Source organism: Salmo trutta, chromosome 34 (genome assembly GCF_901001165.1).
Source record: "Salmo trutta chromosome 34, fSalTru1.1, whole genome shotgun sequence".
In the NCBI taxonomy this organism is placed as follows: Eukaryota; Metazoa; Chordata; class Actinopteri; order Salmoniformes; family Salmonidae; genus Salmo; species Salmo trutta.
Window position 1 is genome coordinate 5,938,114 of NC_042990.1, and position 22,898 is coordinate 5,961,011.

The window sequence follows — 22,898 nt, forward strand, 5'->3', positions numbered from 1 at the left end:
CCATCACCAGTGAAAGTTGCACCCCTGCGGTACAGTGCAGTATGTATGTCCAATATGAAAAACTGACTGGATTTAAGCTGAAACATATTTCAGCACTTTTTAAAGACAAATGACAAAATTATTGTTTTAGGCCCTAACCGTTATGCAAACCAGTTTTGTTGTCCCTATCCGGCATGCCTCTAGTTCAGCATGACGGGAGACACTGTTTCTGGGTCACAAATTTGAATCATTTTTTCAGCACACTTTCATGAACATAGCCCAAAAAAATGTTTTGTCCTTGTCCAGCATGCCGCTAGTTCAGCATGACAGGAGACACCGTTTCTGGACTGCGAATTTGAAACATATTTTTCAGCACTTTTTCAAGAACAAGGACGAAAAACCTTTTTTAGCCACAATCGGCATTCTGCTAGTTGTCCCTATCCATCATGCCTCCAGTTCGTCATGACGGGAGACATCGTTTCTGGGTCACGAATTTGAAACATATTTTTCAGCACTTTTTCATGAACAAGGACGAAAAACCTTTTTTTAGGCACAATCGGCATTCTGCTAGTTGTCCCTATCCATCATGCCTCTAGTTCGTCATGACGGGAGACACTGTTTCTGGGTTATGAATTTGAAACATATTTTACAGCACTTTTGAAAGAAAAATGACGCAACTCTTGATTTAGGCCCAAACTGTTATGCCACTAGTTTTGTTGTCCCTATCCGGCATGCCTCTGTTTCGGCATGACTGGAGACATTGTTTCTGGGTCAAGAATTTGAATCATGTTTTTCAGTATAGTTTCATTAACATAAACAAAAATACTTTTTGTTGTCCTTGTCCGGCATGCCGCTAGTTCAGCATGACAGGAGACACCGTTTCTTGATAGCAAATTACAAACATATTTTTCAACACTTTTTCATGAACAAGGACGAAAAACCTTTTTTAGGCCCTATCCGGCATTCTGCTAGTTGTCCCTATCCGTCATGCCTCTAGTTCGTCATGACAGGAGACAGTGTTTCTAGGTCACGAATTTGAAACATATTTTTCAGCACTTTTATATGACCAAGGACCAAGAACAAAACACTTTTTTAGGCCCTAACCGGCATTCCACTGGTTTTGTTGTCCCTCTCTGGCATGCCTCTAGTTCGTCATGACGGGAGACACTGTTTCTGGGTCACGAATTTGAAACATATTTTTCAGCAGTTTTTCATTATAGGCCGAAAATCTTGTTTTAGGCCCTAACTGTTAAGCCACTTATTTGATGTCCCTATCCGAAATGCCGCTAGTTCGGCATGACGGGAGACACTGTTACTGGGTCACGATGTCACGTCCTGACCGATGAAAAGGGTCATTTGCCATAGTAGCATGTTCAGGGCGTGGCAGGGGGGTTGTTTTGTGTGATTTGGGGTTTTTGTTTCTAGGGGAATTTGTTCTAGTTTTCTATTTCTATGTTTCGTTTTCCATGTTTGGCCGAGTATGGCTTCCAATCAGAGGCAGGTGTCTTTCGTTGGCTCTGATTGGAAGCCATACTTAGGCAGCCTGTTTTCCTTTGGGATTTATGGGTGGTTATTTTCCGTTTAGTTGTTGTACCTGACGGAACTGTTGAGCGTTTGTTATTTTTGTTGTTTGAAGTGCATTTCATTAGAATCTAAAGATGAGCACTATACACGCTGCGCCTTGGTCTAATCCTTTCGACGCCTGTGACACACGAATTTGTAATATTTTTTTGAGCTTTTTTTAAATAAATAGGGCAAAAATCTTGTTTTAGGCCCTAACTGTTATGCCACTAGTTTTTGTCCCTATCCGGCATGCCGCCAGTTCAGCATGACAAGATACACAGTTTCTGGGTCACGAATTTGAAACATATTTTTCAGCACTTTTTCATGAACAAGGACAAAAAACTTGTTTTAGGTCCTATCTGTCATTCTGCTAGTTGTCCCTATCTGACATGCCTCTAGTTCGGCATGACTGTCACGACTTCCGCCGAAGTTGGTCCCTCTCCTTGTTCGGGCGGCGTTCGGCGGTCGACGTCACCAACCTTCTAGCCATCGCCGATCCACTTTTCATTTTCCATTGATTTTGTCTTGTCTTCCATCACACCTGGTTCTAATTCCATCAATTACATGTTGTGTATTTTACCCTCTTCCCCCCATGTCCTTGTCCGTAATTGTTTCTTGTAGTGCTTGTGCACGGTATGCTGGTTATTACCAGGTTTTGTTTGACCCATTTCATGTATTGTTCTGTTGACGGTGGTTTATGTTTATTAAACCACACCGTTGTAAATCAGTTTTCGCTCTCCTACGCCTGACTTCTCTGCCGCCAGTACGCACCTCATTACAGAATTACGGACCAAAACTATGGAGTCAGCAGGAGCAGGTACCCCGGGTATAGGGGTGGAGGAGTGTGTCCGGGAGCACGCAGCAATGCTCCAACATCTTGGCACCGTCATGGACCGCGTTGTCCAGACTATGGACCGCTGGGAGAGACAGGGAGTTCTTCCAGCGCCTCCACTAGCACAACCGGGGTCTCCTATGAGCGCCCCACTTCCTCCTGGTCTCAGTGGGATTTGTCTCTCCCTGCCCCATGAATACGATGGGAAGGCTGCGAACTGCCAGGGGTTCCTTTTACAACTGGACCTATACCTGGCCACCGTCCACCCGGCTCCGTCGGGCCGTGAGAGGGTGTCCGCCCTCGTCTCCTGCCTCACCGGGAAAGCCCTGGAGTGGGCCAACGCCGTGTGGAGAGAGGGAGATGCGGCGTTGGACCAGTTTGAGGAGTTCACCCGCCCGAGGGTAGAGCGGTGGGTGAGCGCCTCTTCCATCTGAGGCAGGAGACGAGGAGCGCCCAGGAGTTCACCCTGGAGTTTAGGACCCTGGCTGCCGGCGCGGGATGGAACGACAGGGCCCTGATTGACCATTATCACTGTAGTCTGCGCGAGGACGTCCGGTGGGAGTTGGCCTGCAGAGACACCACCCTTACGTTCAATCAGCTGGTGGACCTGTCCATCCGGCTGGACAACCTGCTGGCTACCCGCGGACGTTCAGTTTGGGGTCTGGTGGTTCCATCCCCCGCACCCCTTCTCCGATACCCATGGGCTGGGAGTGGTAGTGGGCAGGGAGACCGGAGGGGGTTCCAGCTCGTGCAACATCTGTGGCCGCAGAGGTCACACTGCCGGTCGGTTCCCGGGTTGGTTCCTCTGGGGATTGAGGCAGCAGGCAGGGCGCTCTGGCGTCACCCCAGGTGAGCCGGCACCATTCTCACCCAGAGCCCTCTGTTGCTCATATGTTTGTCTATGTCACTTTTTCTGAGTTTCCCCCGCATTCCCAGCATAAGGCGCTCGTCAATTCAGGCGCGGCTGGGAATTTTATAGACAGATCGTTCGCCCATAGTTTAGGGATCCCCATTGTTCCCGTGGATGTGCTCTTCTCCGTTCATGCCTTAGATAGTCGACCATTAGGGTCAGGTTTGATCAGGGAGGCCACCGCTCCTCTGGGCATGGTGACGCAGGGGGAGCACAAGGAGAGAATTAGTCTCTTCCTTATTGACTCTCCTGCATTTCCTGTGGTGCTAGGCCTACCCTGGTTAGTTTGTCATGACCCCACTGTTTCTTTGCCACAGAGGGCTCTCACGGGGTGGTCGCGGGAGTGCTCGGGGAGGTGTTTAGGGGTTTCCGTTGGTGCTACTACGGTGGAAAGTCTAGACCAGGTCTCCACCGTGCGCATTCCCCCTAAATATGCCGATCTGGCTCTCGCCTCCTCTAAAAAGAAGGCGATTCAATTACCACCACATCGACGGGGCGATTGTGCGATAAATCTCCTGGTAGACGCTGCACTTCCCAGGAGTCATGTGTATCCCCTCTCACAGGCGGAGATGGAGGCTGTGGAAACATATGTCTCCGAATCCCTGCGTCAGGCGTACATTTGGTCCTCCACTTCAGCCGTCTCCTGGAGGTTATTTTTTGTGAAGAAGAAAGAGGGAGGTCTGCGCCCATGTATTGACTATCGGGGTCTAAACCAGATCACGGTGAGGTTTAGTTACCCGCTACCACTCATAGCCACAGCGATTGAGTCAATGCACGGGGCGCGCTTCTTCACCAAACTAGATCTCAGGAGCGCTTACAACCTGGTGCGTATCCGAGAGGGAGACGAGTGGAAGACGGCGTTCAGTACCACCTCAGGGCACTATGAGTACCTCGTCATGCCGTACGGGTTGATGAATGCGCCATCAGTCTTCCAAGCCTTTGTAGATGAGATTTTCAGGGACCTGCACGGGCAGGGTGTAGTGGTGTATATTGATGACATTCTGATATACTCCACTACACACGCCGAGCATGTGTCCCTGGTGCGCAGGGTGCTTGGTGGCCTGTTGGAGCATGACCTGTACGTCAAGGCTGAGAAATGCTTGTTTTTCCAGCAGTCCGTCTCCTTCCTAGGGTATCGCATTTCCACCGTAGGGGTGGAGATGGAGAGTGACCGCATTTCAGCCGTGCGCAATTGGCCGACTCCCACCACGGTAAAGGAGGTGCAGCGGTTCTTAGGGTTTGCCAACTACTACTGGAGGTTTTTCCAAGGTTTTGGTCAGGTAGTGGCTCCCATTACCTCACTGCTGAAGGGGGGCCTGAGGGCTCTGTTTACCTCAGCTCCCGTGCTGGCCCATCCGGATCCCTCTTTGGCATTCATAGTGGAGGTGGACGCGTCCGAGGCTGGGATATGAGCTGTGCTCTCTCAGCGCTCGGGTACGCCACCGAAGCTCCGCCCCGTGCCTTCTTCTCGAAGAAGCACAGCCGGGCGGAGCGAAACTATGACGTGGGGGACCGGAAGCTGTTGGCTGTCGTCAAGGCCTTGAAGGCGTGGAGACATTGGCTTGAGGGGGCTAGACACCCTTTTCTCATCTGGACTGACCACTGCAATCTGGAGTACATCCGGGCAGCGAGGAGACTGAACCCTCGCCAGGCAAGGTGGGCCATGTTTTTCAACCGTTTTGTGTTTACCCTCTCTTACAGACCAGGTTCCCAGAACGTGAAGGCAGACGCATTGTCCTGGCTGGATGACACAGAGGAGCGGCCCATGGATCCCACTCCCATACTCCCCGCCTCCTGCCTGGTGGCGCCGGTAATGTGGGAGCCCGCTCCCGTCATTACCGTTATGTGCAGAGCCCGCTCCCGTCCAGTGTCCCGCTGGGCGTCTGTATGTACCGTCTGCTGTTCGTGACCGGTTGATCTATTGGGCCCACAGGTCACCCTCCGCTGGTCATCCTGGGATCGGTCAACAGTGCGCTGTTTGAGCGGGAGGTACTGGTGGCCTACCTTGGCTAAGGACGTGAGGGTTTATTTTTCCTCCTGCTCTGTGTGCGCCCAGTCTAAGGCTCCTAGGCACCTGCCCAGAGGTAAGCTACACCCCTTACCCGTTCCACAGCTGGTCGCACCTGTCGGTGGATTTTCTGACTGATCTTCCACCCTCACAGGGTAACACCACGATCCTGGTAGTTGTGGATCGTTTCTCTAAGTCCTGCCGTCTCCTCCCTCTGCCCGGTCTCCCTACGGCCCTACAGACTGCGGCGGCCTTGTTTACACACGTCTTCCGGCACTACGGGGTGCCTGAGGATATAGTCTCTGATCGGTGTTCCCAGTTCACGTCTAGGGTCTGGAAGGCGTTCATGGAATGTCTGGGGGTCTCTATCAGCCTTACTTCAGGGTTTCACCCCGAGAGTAATGGGCAGGTGGAGAGAGTGAACCAGGATGTGGGTAGGTTTCTGCGGTCCTATTGCCAGGACTGGCCGGGGGAGTGGGCGGCGTTCGTGCCCTGGTCCAAGATGGCACAGAACTCGCTTCGCCCCTCCTCCACTAACCTCTCTCCCTTCCAGTGCGTACTGGGGTACCAGCCGGTTCTGGCGCCTTGGCATCAGAGTCAGACTGATGTTCCTGCGGTGGACGACTGATTCAGGCGCGTGGAGGAGACATGGGAAGCTGTCCGTGTTCACCTTCAGCAGGCCGTGATGCGCCAAAAGGAGAACGCAGATCGCCACCACAGTGGAGGGGCAGCTTTCGACCCGAAACCTGCCCCTCCGCCTGCCCTGCCGGAAGCTGGGTCCACGGTTTGTGGGGCCATTTAAAGTCCTGAGGAGAGTGAACGAGGTTTGTTATAGGTAACAGCTTCCTGTCACCAAGAAGTTAACAAATGTGTTGTCAGGCTTAGTGGTCTAAAGTGCTTGATTAAGTGTGTGGAGGTGTCGGTTGAAATCCCACCGTTGAGGTTGAACTTGGTAAAGCTATACTTCAATACCTGAATCTTAGCAGTCGCTCTATTATTGTGCAGGGATTCTATATTCATGTGGAGCCATGCAAGAGAAGAAATAACAACTGTTTTGCAAAGAGGTTGGTGTTCCAATCCACACATGTAGTTCATCGCCTTCACCACTCAGATACCAAGTGCTGTGCTCTCACAGTGGCAGTCAGCCATCTTACCAGTGTTTGCAAAAGTCAAAATCTTCCAGTACCATAAAAAGTTAAGATTTTTTGGGGGTTTCTCGATGAGGATGGGATTTGAACCCATGCATGCAGAGCACAATCCATCACCTTAACCACTCGGCCACCTCATCCTTTAACCCACCTGTGGCAGTTGCCCCCACAAACTGTAGTGGCTGTATATAAACCCTTGATTGAAATCAATGAAAGTTATGCATAGCAATGGCAGAGCCATGTGTCGATCGCATCGAGACATTTAACAAATGTGTTGTCAGGCCGAGTGGTCTAAAGTGCTTGATTAAGTATGTGGAGGTGTCGGTTCAAATCCCACCATTGAGGTTGCCCTGCAAGAGAAGAAATAACAACTGTTTTGCGAAGAGGTTAGTGTTCCAATCCACACATGTAGTTCATCGCCTTCACCGCTCAAATACCAAGTCTTGTGCTCTCGCAGTGGCAGTCGGCCATTTTACCAGTGTTTGCGAAAGTCATAATGTTCCAGTGCAATAATGAAGCACTGATATTTTTGTGAGCTCGATGAGGATGGGATTCGAACCCATGCGTGCAGAGCACAATGGATTAGCAGTCCATCGCCTTAACCACTCGGCCACCTCATCTCGAACCCTAATGGTGGCAGTTGCCCCCACAAACTGTAGTTGATGTGTGTAAACCCTTGATTGAAATCAATGAAAGTTATGCATAGCAATGGCAGAGCCATGTGTCGATCGCATCGAGACATTTAACAAATGTGTTGTCAGGCCGAGTGGTCTAAAGTGCTTAATTGAGTGTGTGGAGGTGTCGGTTAAAATCCCACCGTTGAAGTTGCCCTTGGTAAAGCTATTATTCTTTGCTGATGTTCGTCGGAATGCACTCCCAGGACTCCCACTTCCACAAGAAATTCAATAAACTCCATATTTATGTCCAAATACCTCCATTTTGTTCACGTGTTCAGATCTCTAATCCATAGGCATAATGCGCGAGTGTGAAACCAGAAACGATAAGTCAAATAGTTCCATTACCGTTCGTAGAAACATGTCAAACGATGTTTACAATCAATACTTAGGGTCTTTTTAACATAAAACTTCGATAATATTCCAACCGGACAATAGCGTATTCATTACAGAGGAAAAAGAAGGAGCGGCGCAAGTGTGTGCCTGCGCAGTAAACAACTCGTTGGTCCCAGGCTTGAGTCAGCTTCTATTCTCTGCCCAGTAACAGTAGAAGCATAAAACAAGGTTCTAAAGACTGTTGACATCTAGTGGAAGCCTTAGGAAGTGCAAAATGACCCCACAGACACTGTAGTTTGAATAGAGATTAAATAGAAAAACTACAAGTCACTTCCTGGTTGGATTTTTTTCTCAGGTTTTTGCCTGCTATATGAGTTCTGTTATACTCACAGACATCATTCAAACAGTTGTAGGAACTTCGGAGTGTTTTCTATCCAAATCTACTAATAATATGCATATCCTACCTTCTGGGCCCGAGAAGCAGGCAGTTTAATTTGGGCACGTTATTCAACTAAATTTCTGAATACTGCCCCCTGTCACCAAGAAGTTAACAAGCTCAGATAGGCAGATCTCAGCCAACTGGTATGCGGGGCCACGGCTACAGCAGAGGACTAGGTAGTTAAGGCATTGTACTGCTAATTCATTGTGTTCTGCACTCGTGGGTTTGACGTCACACAACATTTTTCTCCTTTTTCCTTCTGTATTCTTCATTTATATCACGTTGCTTTTTCTTCCTGTGTCAACACACCATTTGTTTTTGCTGCTTTGTCTGAAGATCACATTTGTAGTGCCTTTTAACAAGCTCAGAAAGGTGTATCTCTGCCAACTGGTAGGAGGGCCACCGCTATAGCACAGGACCAGGTAGTTAAGGCAATGTAGTGCTAATTCAATGTGTTCTGTACTCGTGGGTGCGACTACACACAACATTTCTTATTTCCCTTGTAAGAATATCGAAACGCTGCAAAAGTATGGATTGACTGAAGAGATAGCCACACTGATGCCTTGCATGAACAATATCAAAAATGGCAGCATTGTGATACAAAGCCAATCCTCTAGAGAGACTTGAGCCTAAATCCAGTGCCACGCTACCCAGCCCCTTCCTCAAAGTCACACTTTCTCATCTGTTACCTAGGTTTGCTAAGCTCCTATTTATTTAAACCTCTTCTTTTTTCCTTTTTCATTTCATTTTCTTCGTTTATGTCATGTTGCTTTTTCTTCCTGTGCCAACACATCATTTGTTTTTGCTTCTATGTCTGAAGAGCACATTTGTAGAGCACTTTAACAAGCTCAGAAAGGTGGATCTCGGCCAGCTGGTGGGAGGGGCCACCGCTATAGCACAGGACGAGGTAGTTAAGGCAATTGAGTGGTAAAGATGCTAGCGGTGTTATTTCCCTTGTTTGAATATCGAAACGCTACCAAAGTTTTAATTGACCACACTGAAGACGTGCACAAAAAAACAAGAATGATGGCAGCAGGAGTCAAACCCACACCTCCAGAGAGACTGGAACCTAAATCCAGCACCTTAGACCACTCGGCCACACTACCCTTCAATGTCAATGACCCCACACTTTGCCATCTGTTACCTAAGCCTGCTAAGCTCCCATTCATTTCGGTCTCTTCTTTTTCATTTTTCCTTTTGAGTCCTTCGTTTATATCACATTGCTTTTTCTTCCTGTCTCAACACATTATTTGTTTTGCTGCTATGTCTGAAGAGCACATTTATAGAGCCCTTTAACCTCTCTTGGGTAGGGGGCAGTATTTTCACGTCCGGATGAAAAGCGTGCCCAAAGTAAACTGCCTGTTACTCAGGCCCAGAAGCTAGGATATGCATATAATTGGTAGATTTGGATAGGAAACACTCTAAAGTTTCTAAAACTGATAACATGATGTCTGTGTGTATAACACAACTGATAAGACAGGCAAAACCCCAAGGACAAACCATCCCAAAAAATAATAATTTTCAGCCTTCCACTGTTTGCAATGGCTTTCATGTTTATTATGAGGCGAAGTCCTCCCAGATTGCAGTTCCTAGGGCTTCAACTAGATGTCAACAGAAAGAGTTTCAGGCTGGTTTTTGGAAAAATGAGCTAGAAGTTGTAGTTTTTCTAAGTGGCTCCCATTTTGGCTGAAGTGTTTCCATGCGTGTGGGTGAAAGCGTGTTCTTTGTTATTTCTCTCCGGTAATGAACATACTTTTCTCCGTCTTAAATTTGATCATTTCTTTGCGTATAAGGGTACCTGAGGTTTGATTATAAACGTTGTTGGACTTGTTTGGATAAGTTTATTGGTAACGTTTGGGATTCATTTTGTATGCATTTTGAAGCAGGGAAACCGGTGGATTATTGAATGAAGCGCGCCAGCTAAACTGAGTTTTTATGGCTATAAAGAAGGACTTTATCGAACAAAAGGACCCTTTGTGATGTAACTGGGACCTTTTGGAGTGCCAACAGAAGAAGATCTTCAAAGGTAAGGCATTTATTATATCGCTATTTCTGACTTTCGTGTCGCACCTGCCTGGTTGAATTCTTTTTTCATGTTTTTGTATGCGGGGCGCTGTCCTCAATTAATCGCATGGTGTGCTTTCGCCGTAAAGCCTTTTTGAAATCTGACACAGCGGCTGGATTAACAAGAAGTTAAGCTTTATTTTGATGTATAATACTTGTATTTTCATGAATGTTAAATATTTATATTTCTGTCATTTGAAATTCGCGCTCTGCAATTTCACCGGATGTTGGCCAGGTGGGACGCTACAGTCCCACATGCCCATAAGAAGTTTTAACAAGCTCAGAGAGGCAGATCTCAGCCAACTGGTATGCGTGGCCACCGCTACAGCAGACGACGAGTTAGTTAAGGCAATGTACTGCTAATTCATTGTGTTCTGCACTCGTGGGTTTGACGTCACACAACATTTTTCTCCTTCTTCCTTTTGTATTCTTCATTTATATCACGTTGCTTTTTCTTCCTGTGTCAACACACCATTTGTTTTTGCTGCTTTGTCTGAAGATCACATTTGTAGTGCCCTTTAACAAGCTCAGAAAGGTGTATCTCGGCCAACTGGTAGGAGGGCCACCGCTATAGCACAGGACGAGGTAGTTAACCTCTCTGGGGTATGTGGGACGATTTCGTCCCACCTACGTAACAGCTACTGAAATTCCAGTGGCGCGATTTTTGAATCGTTAGAAATACTATTACTTCAATTTCTCAAACATATGACTATTTTACAGCTATTTAAAGACAAGAATCTCGTTAATCTAACCCCACTGTCCGATTTCAAAAAGGCTTTACAACGAAAGCAAAACATTAGATTATGTCAGGAGAGTACCCAGCCAGAAAAAATCAGACAGCCATTTTTCAAGCTAGCATATAATGTCACACAAACCCAAACCACAGCTAAATGCAGCACTAACCTTTGATGATCTTCATCAGATGACACACCTAGGACATTGTGTTATACAATACATGCATGTCTGTTCAATCAAGTTCATATTTATATCAAAAAACAGCTTTTTGCATTAGCATGTGACGTTCAGAAAACGCATAACCCCCGGCAAACTTCCGTTGAATTTACTAACAGTTTGCTAAATTACTCACGATAAACGTTCACAAAAAGCATAACAATTATTTTAAGAATTATAGATACATTACTCCTCTATGCACTCGATATGTCCGATTTTAAAATAGCTTTTCGGATGAAGCACATTTTGCAATAATCTAAGTACATAGCCCGGCATTACAGGGCTAGCTATTTAGATACCCACCCAGGTCAGCCTCCACCAAAATCACATTTCCTATAAGAAAAATGTTCTTACCTTGCTTGTTCTTCATCAGAATACACTGCCAGGACTTCTACTTCAATAACAAATGTTGGTTTGGTCCCAAATAATCCATCGTTATATCCAAACAGCGACGTTTTGTTCGTGAGTTCTAGAATGCTTCTTCACGGTCCCGCGCATGGCGCATTGGCGTGTCAAAAATGTCTAAATATTCCATTACCGTACTTCGAAGCATGTCAACCGCTGTTTAAAACCAATTTTTATGCCATTTATGTCGTAGAGAAGTGATAATATTCCGACCGGGAGTATGCATTGAGCCTAAACAGCCGAATAAAATTTCTCCTCGGGAGCGACTCGTGCACGCGCCTCATTCAAGGGTCCTCTGAGCATCCACTTACAAAAGGCGAAAATCTGTTTCAACCTGAGGCTCCCTCGTAAACCTTCAGGTTTTTCGCGGGCTCTGAGAGCCTATTGGAGCCCTGGGAATTGTCACGTTACAGCTAAGATCCTTACTTTTCAATAAAAAGATGCAAGACGCACGACTCCTTGTCAGACAGGGTACTTCCTGCTTGAAACCTTGTCAGGTTTTTGCCTGCCATAGGAGTTCTGTTATACTCACAGACACCATTCAAACAGTTTTAGAAAATTCAGAGTGTTTTCTATCCAAACCTGAACAATAATATGCATATTCTAGCTTCTGAGTTGGTGTAGGAGGCAGTTAAAAATGGGAACATATTTTTTCCAAAATTCTCAATACTGCCCCCTAGCCCAGACAGGTTAAGGCAATTTAGTGCTAAAGATGCCAGCGGTGTTATTTCCCTTGTTTGAATATCGAAATGCTACCAAAGTTTTCATTGACCACACTGAAGATGTGCACAAAAAACAAGATTGATGGCAGCAGTGGGATTCGAACCCACGCCTCCAGAGAGACTGGAGCCTAAATCCAGCGCCTTAGACCACTCGGCCACGCTACCCTTCAATGTCAACAACCCCACACTTTGCCATCTGTTACCTAAGCCTGCTAAGCTCCCGTTCATTTCAGTCTCTTCTTTTTCATTTTTCCTTTTGAGTCCTTCGTTTATATCACATTGCTTTTTCTTCCTGTCTCAACACATTATTTGTTTTGCTGCTATGTCTGAAGAGCACATTTATAGAGCCCTTTAACCTCTCTTGGGTAGGGGGCAGTATTTTCACGTCCGGATGAAAAGCGTGCCCAAAGTAAACTGCCTGTTACTCAGGCCCAGAAGCTAGGATATGCATATAATTGGTAGATTTGGATAGGAAACACTCTAAAGTTTCTAAAACTGATAACATGATGTCTGTGTGTATAACACAACTGATAAGACAGGCAAAACCCCAAGGACAAACCATCCCAAAAAATAATAATTTTCAGCCTTCCACTGTTTGCAATGGCTTTCATGTTTATTATGAGGCGAAGTCCTCCCAGATTGCAGTTCCTAGGGCTTCAACTAGATGTCAACAGAAAGAGTTTCAGGCTGGTTTTTGGAAAAATGAGCTAGAAGTTGTAGTTTTTCTAAGTGGCTCCCATTTTGGCTGAAGTGTTTCCATGCGCGTGGGTGAAAGCGTGTTCTTTGTTATTTCTCTCCGGTAATGAACATACTTTTCTCCGTATTAAATTTGATCATTTCTTTGCGTATAAGGGTACCTGAGGTTTGATTATAAACGTTGTTGGACTTGTTTGGATAAGTTTATTGGTAACGTTTGGGATTCATTTTGTATGCATTTTGAAGCAGGGAAACCGGTGGATTATTGAATGAAGCGCGCCAGCTAAACTGAGTTTTTATGGCTATAAAGAAGGACTTTATCGAACAAAAGGACCCTTTGTGATGTAACTGGGACCTTTTGGAGTGCCAACAGAAGAAGATCTTCAAAGGTAAGGCATTTATTATATCGCTATTTCTGACTTTCGTGTCGCACCTGCCTGGTTGAATTCTTTTTTCATGTTTTTGTATGCGGGGCGCTGTCCTCAATTAATCGCATGGTGTGCTTTCGCCGTAAAGCCTTTTTGAAATCTGACACAGCGGCTGGATTAACAAGAAGTTAAGCTTTATTTTGATGTATAATACTTGTATTTTCATGAATGTTAAATATTTATATTTCTGTCATTTGAAATTCGCGCTCTGCAATTTCACCGGATGTTGGCCAGGTGGGACGCTACAGTCCCACATGCCCATAAGAAGTTTTAACAAGCTCAGAGAGGCAGATCTCAGCCAACTGGTATGCGTGGCCACCGCTACAGCAGAGGACGAGTTAGTTAAGGCAATGTACTGCTAATTCATTGTGTTCTGCACTCGTGGGTTTGACGTCACACAACATTTTTCTCCTTCTTCCTTTTGTATTCTTCATTTATATCACGTTGCTTTTTCTTCCTGTGTCAACACACCATTTGTTTTTGCTGCTTTGTCTGAAGATCACATTTGTAGTGCCCTTTAACAAGCTCAGAAAGGTGTATCTCGGCCAACTGGTAGGAGGGCCACCGCTATAGCACAGGACGAGGTAGTTAAGGCAATTTAGTGCTAAAGATGCCAGCGGTGTTATTTCCCTTGTTTGAATATCGAAATGCTACCAAAGTTTTCATTGACCACACTGAAGATGTGCACAAAAAACAAGAATGATGGCAGCAGTTGAATTCGAACCCACGCCTCCAGAGAGACTGGAGCCTAAATCCAGCGCCTTAGACCACTCGGCCACGCTACCCTTCAATGTCAACAACCCCACACTTTGCCATCTGTTACCTAAGCCTGCTAAGCTCCCGTTCATTTCAGTCTCTTCTTTTTCATTTTTCCTTTTGAGTCCTTCGTTTATATCACATTGCTTTTTCTTCCTGTCTCAACACATTATTTGTTTTGCTGCTATGTCTGAAGAGCACATTTATAGAGCCCTTTAACCTCTCTTGGGTAGGGGGCAGTATTTTCACGTCCGGATGAAAAGCGTGCCCAAAGTAAACTGCCTGTTACTCAGGCCCAGAAGCTAGGATATGCATATAATTGGTAGATTTGGATAGGAAACACTCTAAAGTTTCTAAAACTGATAACATGATGTCTGTGTGTATAACACAACTGATAAGACAGGCAAAACCCCAAGGACAAACCATCCCAAAAAATAATAATTTTCAGCCTTCCACTGTTTGCAATGGCTTTCATGTTTATTATGAGGCGAAGTCCTCCCAGATTGCAGTTCCTAGGGCTTCAACTAGATGTCAACAGAAAGAGTTTCAGGCTGGTTTTTGGAAAAATGAGCTAGAAGTTGTAGTTTTTCTAAGTGGCTCCCATTTTGGCTGAAGTGTTTCCATGCGCGTGGGTGAAAGCGTGTTCTTTGTTATTTCTCTCCGGTAATGAACATACTTTTCTCCGTCTTAAATTTGATCATTTCTTTGCATATAAGGGTACCTGAGGTTTGATTATAAACGTTGTTGGACTTGTTTGGATAAGTTTATTGGTAACGTTTGGGATTCATTTTGTATGCATTTTGAAGCAGGGAAACCGGTGGATTATTGAATGAAGCGCGCCAGCTAAACTGAGTTTTTATGGCTATAAAGAAGGACTTTATCGAACAAAAGGACCCTTTGTGATGTAACTGGGACCTTTTGGAGTGCCAACAGAAGAAGATCTTCAAAGGTAAGGCATTTATTATATCGCTATTTCTGACTTTCGTGTCGCACCTGCCTGGTTGAATTCTTTTTTCATGTTTTTGTATGCGGGGCGCTGTCCTCAATTAATCGCATGGTGTGCTTTCGCCGTAAAGCCTTTTTGAAATCTGACACAGCGGCTGGATTAACAAGAAGTTAAGCTTTATTTTGATGTATAATACTTGTATTTTCATGAATGTTAAATATTTATATTTCTGTCATTTGAAATTCGCGCTCTGCAATTTCACCGGATGTTGGCCAGGTGGGACGCTACAGTCCCACATGCCCATAAGAAGTTTTAACAAGCTCAGAGAGGCAGATCTCAGCCAACTGGTATGCGTGGCCACCGCTACAGCAGACGACGAGTTAGTTAAGGCAATGTACTGCTAATTCATTGTGTTCTGCACTCGTGGGTTTGACGTCACACAACATTTTTCTCCTTCTTCCTTTTGTATTCTTCATTTATATCACGTTGCTTTTTCTTCCTGTGTCAACACACCATTTGTTTTTGCTGCTTTGTCTGAAGATCACATTTGTAGTGCCCTTTAACAAGCTCAGAAAGGTGTATCTCGGCCAACTGGTAGGAGGGCCACCGCTATAGCACAGGACGAGGTAGTTAAGGCAATTTAGTGCTAAAGATGCCAGCGGTGTTATTTCCCTTGTTTGAATATCGAAATGCTACCAAAGTTTTCATTGACCACACTGAAGATGTGCACAAAAAACAAGAATGATGGCAGCAGTGGGATTCGAACCCACACCTCCAGAGAGACTGGAGCCTAAATCCAGCGCCTTAGACCACTCGGCCACGCTACCCTTCAATGTCAACAACCCCACACTTTGCCATCTGTTACCTAAGCCTGCTAAGCTCCCGTTCATTTCAGTCTCTTCTTTTTCATTTTTCCTTTTGAGTCCTTCGTTTATATCACATTGCTTTTTCTTCCTGTCTCAACACATTATTTGTTTTGCTGCTATGTCTGAAGAGCACATTTATAGAGCCCTTTAACCTCTCTTGGGTAGGGGGCAGTATTTTCACGTCCGGATGAAAAGCGTGCCCAAAGTAAACTGCCTGTTACTCAGGCCCAGAAGCTAGGATATGCATATAATTGGTAGATTTGGATAGGAAACACTCTAAAGTTTCTAAAACTGATAACATGATGTCTGTGTGTATAACACAACTGATAAGACAGGCAAAACCCCAAGGACAAACCATCCCAAAAAATAATAATTTTCAGCCTTCCACTGTTTGCAATGGCTTTCATGTTTATTATGAGGCGAAGTCCTCCCAGATTGCAGTTCCTAGGGCTTCAACTAGATGTCAACAGAAAGAGTTTCAGGCTGGTTTTTGGAAAAATGAGCTAGAAGTTGTAGTTTTTCTAAGTGGCTCCCATTTTGGCTGAAGTGTTTCCATGCGCGTGGGTGAAAGCGTGTTCTTTGTTATTTCTCTCCGGTAATGAACATACTTTTCTCCGTCTTAAATTTGATCATTTCTTTGCATATAAGGGTACCTGAGGTTTGATTATAAACGTTGTTGGACTTGTTTGGATAAGTTTATTGGTAACGTTTGGGATTCATTTTGTATGCATTTTGAAGCAGGGAAACCGGTGGATTATTGAATGAAGCGCGCCAGCTAAACTGAGTTTTTATGGCTATAAAGAAGGACTTTATCGAACAAAAGGACCCTTTGTGATGTAACTGGGACCTTTTGGAGTGCCAACAGAAGAAGATCTTCAAAGGTAAGGCATTTATTATATCGCTATTTCTGACTTTCGTGTCGCACCTGCCTGGTTGAATTCTTTTTTCATGTTTTTGTATGCGGGGCGCTGTCCTCAATTAATCGCATGGTGTGCTTTCGCCGTAAAGCCTTTTTGAAATCTGACACAGCGGCTGGATTAACAAGAAGTTAAGCTTTATTTTGATGTATAATACTTGTATTTTCATGAATGTTAAATATTTATATTTCTGTCATTTGAAATTCGCGCTCTGCAATTTCACCGGATGTTGGCCAGGTGGGACGCTACAGTCCCACATGCCCATAAGAAGTTTTAACAAGCTCAGAGAGGCAGATCTCAGCCAACTGGTATGCGTGGCCACCGCTACAGCAGACGACGAGTTAGTTAAGGCAATGTACTGCTAATTCATTGTGTTCTGCACTCGTGGGTTTGACGTCACACAACATTTTTCTCCTTCTTCCTTTTGTATTCTTCATTTATATCACGTTGCTTTTTCTTCCTGTGTCAACACACCATTTGTTTTTGCTGCTTTGTCTGAAGATCACATTTGTAGTGCCCTTTAACAAGCTCAGAAAGGTGTATCTCGGCCAACTGGTAGGAGGGCCACCGCTATAGCACAGGACGAGGTAGTTAAGGCAATTTAGTGCTAAAGATGCCAGCGGTGTTATTTCCCTTGTTTGAATATCGAAATGCTACCAAAGTTTTCATTGACCACACTGAAGATGTGCACAAAAAACAAGAATGATGGCAGCAGTGGGATTCGAACCCACGCCTCCAGAGAGACTGGAGCCTAAATCAAGCGCCTTAGACCACTCGGCCACGCTACCCTTCAATGTCAACAACCCCACACTTTGCCATCTGTTACCTAAGCCTGCTAAGCTCCCGTTCATTTCAGTCTCTTCTTTTTCATTTTTCCTTTTGAGTCCTTCGTTTATATCACATTGCTTTTTCTTCCTGTCTCAACACATTATTTGTTTTGCTGCTATGTCTGAAGAGCACATTTATAGAGCCCTTTAACCTCTCTTGGGTAGGGGGCAGTATTTTCACGTCCGGATGAAAAGCGTGCCCAAAGTAAACTGCCTGTTACTCAGGCCCAGAAGCTAGGATATGCATATAATTGGTAGATTTGGATAGGAAACACTCTAAAGTTTCTAAAACTGATAACATGATGTCTGTGTGTATAACACAACTGATAAGACAGGCAAAACCCCAAGGACAAACCATCCCAAAAAATAATAATTTTCAGCCTTCCACTGTTTGCAATGGCTTTCATGTTTATTATGAGGCGAAGTCCTCCCAGATTGCAGTTCCTAGGGCTTCAACTAGATGTCAACAGAAAGAGTTTCAGGCTGGTTTTTGGAAAAATGAGCTAGAAGTTGTAGTTTTTCTAAGTGGTTCCCATTTTGGCTGAAGTGTTTCCATGCGCGTGGGTGAAAGCGTGTTCTTTGTTATTTCTCTCCGGTAATGAACATACTTTTCTCCGTCTTAAATTTGATCATTTCTTTGCATATAAGGGTACCTGAGGTTTGATTATAAACGTTGTTGGACTTGTTTGGATAAGTTTATTGGTAACGTTTGGGATTCATTTTGTATGCATTTTGAAGCAGGGAAACCGGTGGATTATTGAATGAAGCGCGCCAGCTAAACTGAGTTTTTATGGCTATAAAGAAGGACTTTATCGAACAAAAGGACCCTTTGTGATGTAACTGGGACCTTTTGGAGTGCCAACAGAAGAAGATCTTCAAAGGTAAGGCATTTATTATATCGCTATTTCTGACTTTCGTGTCGCACCTGCCTGGTTGAATTCTTTTTTCATGTTTTTGTATGCGGGGCGCTGTCCTCAATTAATCGCATGGTGTGCTTTCGCCGTAAAGCCTTTTTGAAATCTGACACAGCGGCTGGATTAACAAGAAGTTAAGCTTTATTTTGATGTATAATACTTGTATTTTCATGAATGTTAAATATTTATATTTCTGTCATTTGAAATTCGCGCTCTGCAATTTCACCGGATGTTGGCCAGGTGGGACGCTACAGTCCCACATGCCCATAAGAAGTTTTAACAAGCTCAGAGAGGCAGATCTCAGCCAACTGGTATGCGTGGCCACCGCTACAGCAGACGACGAGTTAGTTAAGGCAATGTACTGCTAATTCATTGTGTTCTGCACTCGTGGGTTTGACGTCACACAACATTTTTCTCCTTCTTCCTTTTGTATTCTTCATTTATATCACGTTGCTTTTTCTTCCTGTGTCAACACACCATTTGTTTTTGCTGCTTTGTCTGAAGATCACATTTGTAGTGCCCTTTAACAAGCTCAGAAAGGTGTATCTCGGCCAACTGGTAGGAGGGCCACCGCTATAGCACAGGACGAGGTAGTTAAGGCAATTTAGTGCTAAAGATGCCAGCGGTGTTATTTCCCTTGTTTGAATATCGAAATGCTACCAAAGTTTTCATTGACCACACTGAAGATGTGCACAAAAAACAAGAATGATGGCAGCAGTGGGATTCGAACCCACGCCTCCAGAGAGACTGGAGCCTAAATCCAGCGCCTTAGACCACTCGGCCACGCTACCCTTCAATGTCAACAACCCCACACTTTGCCATCTGTTACCTAAGCCTGCTAAGCTCCCGTTCATTTCAGTCTCTTCTTTTTCATTTTTCCTTTTGAGTCCTTCGTTTATATCACATTGCTTTTTCTTCCTGTCTCAACACATTATTTGTTTTGCTGCTATGTCTGAAGAGCACATTTATAGAGCCCTTTAACCTCTCTTGGGTAGGGGGCAGTATTTTCACGTCCGGATGAAAAGCGTGCCCAAAGTAAACTGCCTGTTACTCAGGCCCAGAAGCTAGGATATGCATATAATTGGTAGATTTGGATAGGAAACACTCTAAAGTTTCTAAAACTGATAACATGATGTCTGTGTGTATAACACAACTGATAAGACAGGCAAAACCCCAAGGACAAACCATCCCAAAAAATAATAATTTTCAGCCTTCCACTGTTTGCAATGGCTTTCATGTTTATTATGAGGCGAAGTCCTCCCAGATTGCAGTTCCTAGGGCTTCAACTAGATGTCAACAGAAAGAGTTTCAGGCTGGTTTTTGGAAAAATGAGCTAGAAGTTGTAGTTTTTCTAAGTGGCTCCCATTTTGGCTGAAGTGTTTCCATGCGCGTGGGTGAAAGCGTGTTCTTTGTTATTTCTCTCCGGTAATGAACATACTTTTCTCCGTCTTAAATTTGATCATTTCTTTGCATATAAGGGTACCTGAGGTTTGATTATAAACGTTGTTGGACTTGTTTGGATAAGTTTATTGGTAACGTTTGGGATTCATTTTGTATGCATTTTGAAGCAGGGAAACCGGTGGATTATTGAATGAAGCGCGCCAGCTAAACTGAGTTTTTATGGCTATAAAGAAGGACTTTATCGAACAAAAGGACCCTTTGTGATGTAACTGGGACCTTTTGGAGTGCCAACAGAAGAAGATCTTCAAAGGTAAGGCATTTATTATATCGCTATTTCTGACTTTCGTGTCGCACCTGCCTGGTTGAATTCTTTTTTCATGTTTTTGTATGCGGGGCGCTGTCCTCAATTAATCGCATGGTGTGCTTTCGCCGTAAAGCCTTTTTGAAATCTGACACAGCGGCTGGATTAACAAGAAGTTAAGCTTTATTTTGATGTATAATACTTGTATTTTCATGAATGTTAAATATTTATATTTCTGTCATTTGAAATTCGCGCTCTGCAATTTCACCGGATGTTGGCCAGGTGGGACGCTACAGTCCCACATGCCCATAAGAAGTTTTAACAAGCTCAGAGAGGCAGATCTCAGCCAACTGGTATGCGTGGCCACCGCTACAGCAGACGACGAGTTAGTTAAGGCAATGTACTGCTAATTCATTGTGTTCTGCACTCGTGGGTTTGACGTCACACAACATTTTTCTCCTTCTTCCTTTTGTATTCTTCATTTATATCACGTTGCTTTTTCTTCCTGTGTCAACACACCATTTGTTTTTGCTGCTTTGTCTGAAGATCACATTTGTAGTGCCCTTTAACAAGCTCAGAAAGGTGTATCTCGGCCAACTGGTAGGAGGGCCACCGCTATAGCACAGGACGAGGTAGTTAAGGCAATTTAGTGCTAAAGATGCCAGCGGTGTTATTTCCCTTGTTTGAATATCGAAATGCTACCAAAGTTTTCATTGACCACACTGAAGATGTGCACAAAAAACAAGAATGATGGCAGCAGTGGGATTCGAACCCACGCCTCCAGAGAGACTGGAGCCTAAATCCAGCGCCTTTAGACCACTCGGCCACGCTACCCTTCAATGTCAACAACCCCACACTTTGCCATCTGTTACCTAAGCCTGCTAAGCTCCCGTTCATTTCAGTCTCTTCTTTTTCATTTTTCCTTTTGAGTCCTTCGTTTATATCACATTGCTTTTTCTTCCTGTCTCAACACATTATTTGTTTTGCTGCTATGTCTGAAGAGCACATTTATAGAGCCCTTTAACCTCTCTTGGGTAGGGGGCAGTATTTTCACGTCCGGATGAAAAGCGTGCCCAAAGTAAACTGCCTGTTACTCAGGCCCAGAAGCTAGGATATGCATATAATTGGTAGATTTGGATAGGAAACACTCTAAAGTTTCTAAAACTGATAACATGATGTCTGTGTGTATAACACAACTGATAAGACAGGCAAAACCCCAAGGACAAACCATCCCAAAAAATAATAATTTTCAGCCTTCCACTGTTTGCAATGGCTTTCATGTTTATTATGAGGCGAAGTCCTCCCAGATTGCAGTTCCTAGGGCTTCAACTAGATGTCAACAGAAAGAGTTTCAGGCTGGTTTTTGGAAAAATGAGCTAGAAGTTGTAGTTTTTCTAAGTGGCTCCCATTTTGGCTGAAGTGTTTCCATGCGCGTGGGTGAAAGCGTGTTCTTTGTTATTTCTCTCCGGTAATGAACATACTTTTCTCCGTCTTAAATTTGATCATTTCTTTGCATATAAGGGTACCTGAGGTTTGATTATAAACGTTGTTGGACTTGTTTGGATAAGTTTATTGGTAACGTTTGGGATTCATTTTGTATGCATTTTGAAGCAGGGAAACCGGTGGATTATTGAATGAAGCGCGCCAGCTAAACTGAGTTTTTATGGCTATAAAGAAGGACTTTATCGAACAAAAGGACCCTTGTGATGTAACTGGGACCTTTTGGAGTGCCAACAGAAGAAGATCTTCAAAGGTAAGGCATTTATTATATCGCTATTTCTGACTTTCGTGTCGCACCTGCCTGGTTGAATTCTTTTTTCATGTTTTTGTATGCGGGGCGCTGTCCTCAATTAATCGCATGGTGTGCTTTCGCCGTAAAGCCTTTTTGAAATCTGACACAGCGGCTGGATTAACAAGAAGTTAAGCTTTATTTTGATGTATAATACTTGTATTTCATGAATGTTAAATATTTATATTTCTGTCATTTGAAATTCGCGCTCTGCAATTTCACCGGATGTTGGCCAGGTGGGACGCTACAGTCCCACATGCCCATAAGAAGTTTTAACAAGCTCAGAGAGGCAGATCTCAGCCAACTGGTATGCGTGGCCACCGCTACAGCAGACGACGAGTTAGTTAAGGCAATGTACTGCTAATTCATTGTGTTCTGCACTCGTGGGTTTGACGTCACACAACATTTTTCTCCTTCTTCCTTTTGTATTCTTCATTTATATCACGTTGCTTTTTCTTCCTGTGTCAACACACCATTTGTTTTGCTGCTTTGTCTGAAGATCACATTTGTAGTGCCCTTTAACAAGCTCAGAAAGGTGTATCTCGGCCAACTGGTAGGAGGGCCACCGCTATAGCACAGGACGAGGTAGTTAAGGCAATTTAGTGCTAAAGATGCCAGCGGTGTTATTTCCCTTGTTTGAATATCGAAATGCTACCAAAGTTTTCATTGACCACACTGAAGATGTGCACAAAAAACAAGAATGATGGCAGCAGTGGGATTCGAACCCACGCCTCCAGAGAGACTGGAGCCTAAATCCAGCGCCTTAGACCACTCGGCAACGCTACCCTTCAATGTCAACAACCCCACCACTTTGCCATCTGTTACCTAAGCCTGCTAAGCTCCCGTTCATTTCAGTCTCTTCTTTTTCATTTTTCCTTTGAGTCCTTCGTTATATCACATTGCTTTTTCTTCCTGTCTCAACACATTATTTGTTTTGCTGCTATGTCTGAAGAGCACATTTATAGAGCCCTTTACCTCTCTTGGGTAGGGGGCAGATTTTCACGTCCGGATGAAAAGCGTGCCCAA

General features: G+C 44.5%; 8 non-coding genes across 8 annotated transcripts; all 8 read right to left on the reverse strand.

Annotated features, from left to right (window-relative positions):
- Positions 1 to 6,978: 6,978 nt before the first annotated feature.
- On the reverse strand, positions 6,979 to 7,060 carry trnas-gcu (transfer RNA serine (anticodon GCU)). The gene has a single exon. It is a non-coding gene; the product is annotated as a tRNA-Ser (tRNA).
- Positions 7,061 to 12,114: 5,054 nt separating this feature from the next.
- On the reverse strand, positions 12,115 to 12,196 carry trnal-uag (transfer RNA leucine (anticodon UAG)). Its single transcript has one exon. It is a non-coding gene; the product is annotated as a tRNA-Leu (tRNA).
- Positions 12,197 to 13,858: 1,662 nt separating this feature from the next.
- trnal-uag (transfer RNA leucine (anticodon UAG)) lies at positions 13,859 to 13,940 on the reverse strand. Its single transcript has one exon. It is a non-coding gene; the product is annotated as a tRNA-Leu (tRNA).
- A 1,662-nt stretch (positions 13,941 to 15,602) lies between these two features.
- trnal-uag (transfer RNA leucine (anticodon UAG)) lies at positions 15,603 to 15,684 on the reverse strand. The gene has a single exon. It is a non-coding gene; the product is annotated as a tRNA-Leu (tRNA).
- Positions 15,685 to 17,346: 1,662 nt separating this feature from the next.
- On the reverse strand, positions 17,347 to 17,428 carry trnal-uag (transfer RNA leucine (anticodon UAG)). The gene has a single exon. It is a non-coding gene; the product is annotated as a tRNA-Leu (tRNA).
- Positions 17,429 to 19,090: 1,662 nt separating this feature from the next.
- Positions 19,091 to 19,172, reverse strand: trnal-uag (transfer RNA leucine (anticodon UAG)). The gene has a single exon. It is a non-coding gene; the product is annotated as a tRNA-Leu (tRNA).
- Positions 19,173 to 20,834: 1,662 nt separating this feature from the next.
- On the reverse strand, positions 20,835 to 20,917 carry trnal-uag (transfer RNA leucine (anticodon UAG)). The gene has a single exon. It is a non-coding gene; the product is annotated as a tRNA-Leu (tRNA).
- A 1,659-nt stretch (positions 20,918 to 22,576) lies between these two features.
- On the reverse strand, positions 22,577 to 22,658 carry trnal-uag (transfer RNA leucine (anticodon UAG)). Its single transcript has one exon. It is a non-coding gene; the product is annotated as a tRNA-Leu (tRNA).
- Positions 22,659 to 22,898: the final 240 nt, after the last annotated feature.